This window comes from Galeopterus variegatus, unplaced genomic scaffold (assembly GCF_000696425.1).
Source record: "Galeopterus variegatus unplaced genomic scaffold, G_variegatus-3.0.2 Scaffold2265, whole genome shotgun sequence".
NCBI classification, from domain to species: Eukaryota; Metazoa; Chordata; class Mammalia; order Dermoptera; family Cynocephalidae; genus Galeopterus; species Galeopterus variegatus.
In genome coordinates, this window is record NW_007728376.1 from 178,168 (window position 1) to 185,129 (window position 6,962).

Genomic DNA, 6,962 nt, shown 5'->3' on the forward strand with positions numbered 1-6,962 from the left:
GGCCGTGTTCCGGCCGGTCCCGCCCTGGGGACTTCCCCTCTGCTCGCCCTGTCCTCGGACGCCAGGTGAGGGGAGCGTGGAGGCGCCGGCCGTCAGTTTTCGGGACTGGCGGGCCCTCCCCTGCCGCAGTTTCTGGGAAAGCGTGCCTACCTCCTTCCGGGGCTGTCGCTGTCATCTGTCGGGTGCTAGGGAGAGGGCAGCGCGCCCTTACTCTTTAGAAACGCCTCGGTGCGCATTGCTCTGTGTTGGCTGGACGTCTGTGTAGGATGTCCCTCACCCCTCATTTCCACTGGGGAGTCGAAGGCGCCTCGTGTGCTGAAACTCGAAAGCTCCATGGCGCAGGACTTTGAACCCGTGGTTAGGATCAGAACTGTACCTGTGGGTTATGTGGATTACTGATGCGTGTATTGCCTCAATACCAACCCCACTTTAAGGGTGGTGTACAACCGTGATCAGATTTACAATCCATTTTGAACTATTCTTTACCAAAATTGATCTCTTTAAAAGCAGCTTTGAAAATGTGTTTGACTAGACTGCCTTCTGTGCTTGTAGGCACAGTTATATTAATGAATAGACGTAGTTCTGGGGAAGGCAACATTTGCAGCATGTATGTACCAATTTAATCACTTCTAAATTGTGGACATTGGCCCGTCTGAGGTTTTGACCCCTTATAAACATTGCACAGGTGAGTCCTGTTTTTCACAAGTAAGAATGAGCCATCAATTTCACATGCATGTGGGTTTTTTTAATCATACGAGATGAGCTATCTTGAGAATTAACTTCAGTTAGTGAATATAGATAACTGCAAAGGTAGGGGTCCTAGAGATTGATTATATTATTTAGTTATCCAGGCATTAGAACCAGGCAATTACATAGCCCATACTTGCTGGTTCTGATGCTTACATTTCTTGAGGTAATTTTAGAGAAAATTAAATTCTGACTTTTGAAAATGTTTTCTCATTACATTAAAAACTTAATAGCTATGTGTATACAAACTCCACGGCAAATTGGTGTTGTGTATACGGCAAATTGATGTGTGTGGGATATACAGAGATCACATTTTATAGCTTCTATAGAACTTAACTAGAGTCATGTACATTTGGTTAAGAAAAGTGGAAGGACTCTTGAAAGTAGTAATGTAGGGAGTATAAATAGGCTAGATAGGAGGGTTTTGAAAGTTACTGTTGGTGTTATTTTCCACCATCATTGCCAAAGTAATCTCTGGTTTTCTGGAATCTGAATTAAAATAATAAAAATATATATATATAAAAATAGCTAATACCTTAGTACCTTCTGTGTGCCAAGCTAAGTGCTTTACACATTTGCACCCATTTAGTTCTTGCATAATCCAGTAGGGTAATTATAGTTATTTTTATTATTTTGTTACAGATAAGGGTTAAGTAACTTGGCCAAGGTCATGCAGCTGGTAAATCCTGGAACCAGGATTTGGACCCAGTCAGTCTGACTGCAGAGACCAGACTGTATGCTAATAATGAAACAGTGCCTGCTAAAAGGTCATACTCAGAGCTAGCAATTGCCTTGCACATAGTAGATTTTCAGAAAATGTTTTTGGAACTTCTTAATGCTTGTGTTATTATGTTCAGAGAGAAAATAGCTGGATAAGAATATTATCTTGCTAGAATGTGAGCTTCATCAAGACGGGGATCAACATTTCGTTTAGTGACTTAACCCATCTGCCTTGAACAGTGACTGGCATATAGTATGCGCTTATTGAATGAATGAATTTCCAAGAAAGGCTTTTAAAGTATGATTTCTATTGTAGCATTGAAGATCACATTTTTGAAACATAAAAATTGTTTTTAAAATGTAGATACAATGTTATAGTTTCCTAAGATTGATGGTATTCTGTGGTAGCAGGAAAGAGTTTGTTCCTCCAAATATAGTCTTGGAGGAAAGACTATTCCTTTGGTCCACTCTCCAAAGTGTCTTGAATAAAATTCTACTGTCTTTTTGAAGTAAGTGAGATATTTTTCTTTTTTAGTGGGGAGGGGAGATGCGGCTGGCCAGTATGGGGATCTGTACCTGTGACCTTGCTATTACCAGCGCCACGTTCTCCCAAATGAGCTAGTTGGCCTGCCCAAAATATTTTGCTTTAAAGGGTTTTTCCTACAGTTGAAAGTAAGATTCGGTTGAGAAATCTCTTAAGTTTATTGTGTTTGATGATTGGTTTTATATGTCAACTTGGCTAGGCTATAGTACCTAGTTATTTAGTCAAATATTGTTTTGTAGTATCCTCTTAAAATTTTTTTTAAAAATGAACATAGGGCTGAGCCCGTGGCGCACTCAGGAGAGTGCAGCGCTGGGAGTGTAGTGACGCTCCCGCCGCGGGTTCGGATCCTATATAGGAATGGCCGGTGCGCTCACTGGCTGAGCGCAGTGTGGGCGACACCACACCAATGTATGCTATACGAAGTTATTACGAGTGTTTTATATTTAGCAGGTATTCAATAAACATTACAAAATATTTATTTTTTATTCTGATAAGAACCAGAATGATTTTCTTTTAAGTAATGTTAACCTCTTAATTTTTTCTGCTCTCACTGTGGCCTACTTCTTGTGGTTGTGTTGGCCAGACCCTTTCAATCCTTTGCATCATTCCCTGCCTGAGCCAAGACGACACATGGAAGAATTCCAGTACCACTGCGAAGAATTCCAGTACCACTGAGGAGGAACACCCAATGAACGTGAATTCAAAAGACAGCAAAGAGAGAAAAAGCACCATGTGTGAGCAGATAGCAATGGGCCAGGGAAGGTGCATCTTTCCAGAATGGATGTTGGCTTCTGTCAGAAATCAGCCAATTGCTCATTTTTCAGTTTCATTTTAACAATGGTTTCACTGGTTAACATCTACAGTCAGTTGACTTTAGAGGAGATTACCCTCAATAATGTGGGTGTGCTTCATCCAATCAGTTGAAAGGTAAGAGCCAAAACTGAGGTGTCCTCTAGAAAAAAATTTTCTCAAGACTGCAGCATTAATTCCTACCTGAGTTCCAGCCTGTACATCTGCCCTACACATTTCAGAGTCACTAACCGTACAATTATGTGAGCCAGTTTCTCAAAATAACAATCTCTCTGTATCTATCTAGATGTAGATGTAGACTCAAGTCCAGAAGTCCTGAAAGATGAGCTACAAAGTGTTACCCATGAGGAGGTATGCTACACTCCTAAAAAAACTTAATGATGTTTTTCAGTTTGTACAGAAATCTGGGGAATATGTGTGCAAATAGATAGGATATAGTAAGGGTGTGGGATAATGATGGAAGAAACCTGAAGTTGAGTTAAGCAGAATTCATTCATATGGGCCTGCTAAGCAGAGCGTCTGGATTTAATGTTATAACTCTGGGGGTTAGAACAATTTGGTTGAAAAATGGACCAAAAGGTGGCCTACACTAAATGAAGTTAAAATGCTGGAACTGCCTTTGTACACTGTAGAGGAAGGGATCCAAATGCTGGGGAGATTGTAATGTGAGAGTGGATTTATTATGGAAGACTTGCCCACCCAGTCTGGGAGGTTCCAGAGGACACACCTTTCACCATGACTGTGAGAAACTCATTTTTGAGGTAGCCCCAGCCTCCATGAAGAGCTCTGTGGTTGCTGTCCTCTGTAGGTCAGAAATTACAGTAGGATCAGCTACCACTGAACTGGGGATCCTTAAATGCAGTGGGGATAGTCGGATCCTGGGTGGCAGGAGCCAAGTAGCAGCACGTGATCACCAAAGTCTAGGTGGGTGTGGTTACCATAACAGACAGTAGAGTCAAAGCAGTAATCAAATAGTCTGACTCGCAGAGACCTGTGATGTTGGCTAGTTGACCATGGTTTCCCTAGAAGAGAAATAGATGGGCAGTCTACTGAATTCTGACTTGATCTGTATAAGCAGAAGAGTTCTAGGTCAAGTGAATAGAAGTCTAACTTGAATTACAAAAGTGTCATGGTTCCTCAATTCCCAGATTTGAGTCATTTTACAGACCCAGAGCCACTTGAATAAGGGGAAGTTTGGTCCCTTTGAGGAAGGACCCCATTGCACTGCCATAAATTTAATACTGTTAATTTTTCTCCCAGCTTTCCCCAAAGGGACCTATGGCTTTTTACCATGGTGCCTGCATTGGAAAAAAGGAAATAGTTAGACTTTCCAGGGATTATTGAACACTGGCTCTGAACTGACACTCCAGGGCACTCAAATTGTCACTGTGGCCAACCATTCAGAGTAGGAGCTTGTTGAGGTCAGGTAGTCAAAGGAGTTTTAGCTCAGGTCTTCCTCACAGTGGGTCAGTGGGTTCCTGTACTTACCCTGTGGGGTTTTTCCTCCCAGTTCCAGAATGCATAATTGTAAAGACCAGAATTCCCACATTGATTCCCTGACCTGTGGAGTGAGGGCTATTGTGCTAGGAAAGGCCAAGTAGAAGCAACTAGAACTGCCTCTTCCTGAGAAAACTGAACCAAAAGCAATACCACATTCCTGGAGGGATTGCAGAGATTAGTACACTTCAAGGATGCAGGGATGGTGATTCCTATTCAACTCACCTATTTGGCCTGTGTAGAAAAGAGCCTTATCTTGGAAAATGACAGTGGATTATTGTAAATGTAACCGGGTGGTGACTCATTGCAGCTGCTGTTCCAGGTGTTATTTCATTGCTTGAGCCAATTAACATATTCCCAAGTAGCTGGCATGCAGCTGTTGATCTGCCAAATGTTGTTTTTTACTATCTGTAAGTAAAGACTGCCCAAAGCCGTTTGCTTTCAGCTGGCAAGTCCAGAAACACACCTTCACTGTCCTACCTCAGGGGTGTATCAACTCTCCAGCCCTGTGTCATAATTTAGACTTCAGAGACTTGTTATGGGTTGAACTGTGTTTCCTAAAAATTCATATGTTGAAGTCTTAGTACCTCAGAATGTGACCTTGTTTAGGTTGTTGCAAATGTCATTAATTAAGATGAGGTTGTACTGAAGTAGAATGGGCCCCTAATCCAATATGACTGGTGTCGGTATAAAAAGGAGAAATGTGGACACAGAAATACACACAGGGAAAATGCCACATGCAAATGAAGGCAGAAATTGGGGTGATATTTTCGTAAGCCAAGGAATGCCACAGATTCCCAGCAAACCATGAGAAGCAGGGGGAAAGACATGTAACAGATTCTTACTCAGCCCTGAGAAGGAACCAGCCCTGCTGACACCTTGGTCTTTGACTTCCAGCTGCAGAATTGGAGACAATAAATTTCTGTTGTTTAAGCCACTGTGATTGCAGTACTCTGTTACAGCAGCCCTAGCAACTAATACAGCCCTTGGTCGCCCTTCCCTTCCACAGGATTCCACACTGATCCATTACATTAATGGCATTATACTGATTGAACCTAGCGAGCAAGAAGTAGCAACTGTTCTAAATCTTTGGGTGAGATATTGGCATGCCAGAATATGGGAAATAAATCCAACAAGAATTCAGAGCCTTCCACCTCAGTGACATTTCTAGGGGTCCAGTGGTGTGGGGCATGTCAAGATATCCCTTTTGCGGTGAAAGAGAAATTGTTGCACCTGGCCCAACCTGCAGTGAAAAAAAAGAAGTCTAGTGGGCCTCTTTGGATTTTGGAGGTGACAAATTCCTCATTTGGGTGTGCTATTCCAGCCGATTTACCAAGTGACCCAAAAAGTTGCTAGTTTTGAGTGTGGCCCAGAACAGGAGAAGGCTCTGCAACAGGTCCAGGCTGCTGTGCAAGCTCTTCTGCCCCTTGGTCCATGCAAACCAGTGGACCCAGTGGTGTTGAGGTATCACTGGCAGATAGGCATGCTGTTTGGAGCCTTTGGCAGGCTCTTGTAGGTGAATCACAGCGCAGATCCTTGGAGTTTTGGAACAAAACTTTGTGTTTTAATTTCCTCACAAAGTCGTATGGGATAAATGAAATAATACACATATTATTCTTAGCACAGAGTCTGTTAATTCTTAGCTTCTCTTATTAAAACTAAAACTACTACAGTGTCATGTGATGTCATTAGTCCATATCTAATGAATGTGACTGTAGAATTTTCAGTTTTGATACAGCTGGAGAAATAGAGTGAATGAATTCATGTAAACCAGAGCAGCAGTTAGAAATAGTGAGCAATTTCAGAGGCACTTTACATGCTCTTAGGTCCTGAGTTTATTTCATCTCAGAATTAGCAGTGGAAGCAGTGTTCTGCAGCTTCTGTGGGTGAAAGGGTAGCCGAGCTATAAGCATGTGTAGCAAGCAGTAGCAGATGAATGGAGGTGAGAGAAGAGGCATCAGAAATTAAGAAGGGATCCTCCTGGAGAAGTGGGAGGTGGGTAGCTCAGATTGTGCAGATACATGCCACGGCAAGGTGAATCCTATTAGAAAATTTCATCTGTAAATGAAGGTTGTTTTGAAGGCAGCCATATAAATCAGGGATTCCCTATTTTTAATTCCTTCTAAATTGCCTTTGTAACTTCTTGGACTAGATAAATTTAATTAAATATGGTATTTTATTTGGAGTCCTTGATTTTTAACATAGTGTGGTTTATAGTGGCTTTTCCTTGCCATTTGAAATACTGAGGATTCCTGTTACAGTTTGAGTTCCTTGTAAGCTGCATGTTAATTGGGATCATTTGTTAAAATTAGTGGAATTAGATAAACAGTAATGGGCTTGTGGTGTTTTGTTTGCCAAATGGTTGTCAGACAGAATGCTAGGAAAAAAATATTTCTGTGGCACTCCTTATAAAATAAAGCAGACCTATGTCAAATTCTAAATGTAGGTTTTTTTACACGTTTTAAAATTGGATACCAGAATCACAGCGTGGCACAAATCACATTTTCTGAAATATACCTTATACAGGAAACATTGACAAAACTAGTTTTTTTTTTTTTGTCTTTTTCCGTGTCCGGCAACGGATCGCAACCCTCAGTGTCGCCCCCGTACCGGACCGGGACCGGCAACGGGATCGCAACCCTCA

The 6,962-nt window shown here is 41.9% G+C and overlaps 2 protein-coding genes across 3 annotated transcripts in view; one reads left to right on the forward strand and one right to left on the reverse strand.

Moving 5' to 3' along the window:
• Positions 1-167, reverse strand: part of RNMT (RNA (guanine-7-) methyltransferase) — a 26,077-nt gene extending 25,910 nt beyond the window's left edge. Inside the window, exon 1 of the mRNA XM_008581103.1 lies at positions 151-167. The gene's annotated coding sequence lies outside the window, so the exon portion shown is untranslated. The remainder of the gene's footprint in view (positions 1-150) is intronic.
• The window catches only part of FAM210A (family with sequence similarity 210, member A), a 39,242-nt gene continuing 32,293 nt past the window's right edge, over positions 14-6,962 (forward strand). The window contains exons 1-2 of one of the 2 annotated variants that reach the window (XM_008581100.1): positions 14-65; positions 3,108-3,172. The gene's annotated coding sequence lies outside the window, so the exon portion shown is untranslated. The remainder of the gene's footprint in view (positions 66-3,107; positions 3,173-6,962) is intronic. The other variant, XM_008581101.1, reaches the window with a different exon arrangement.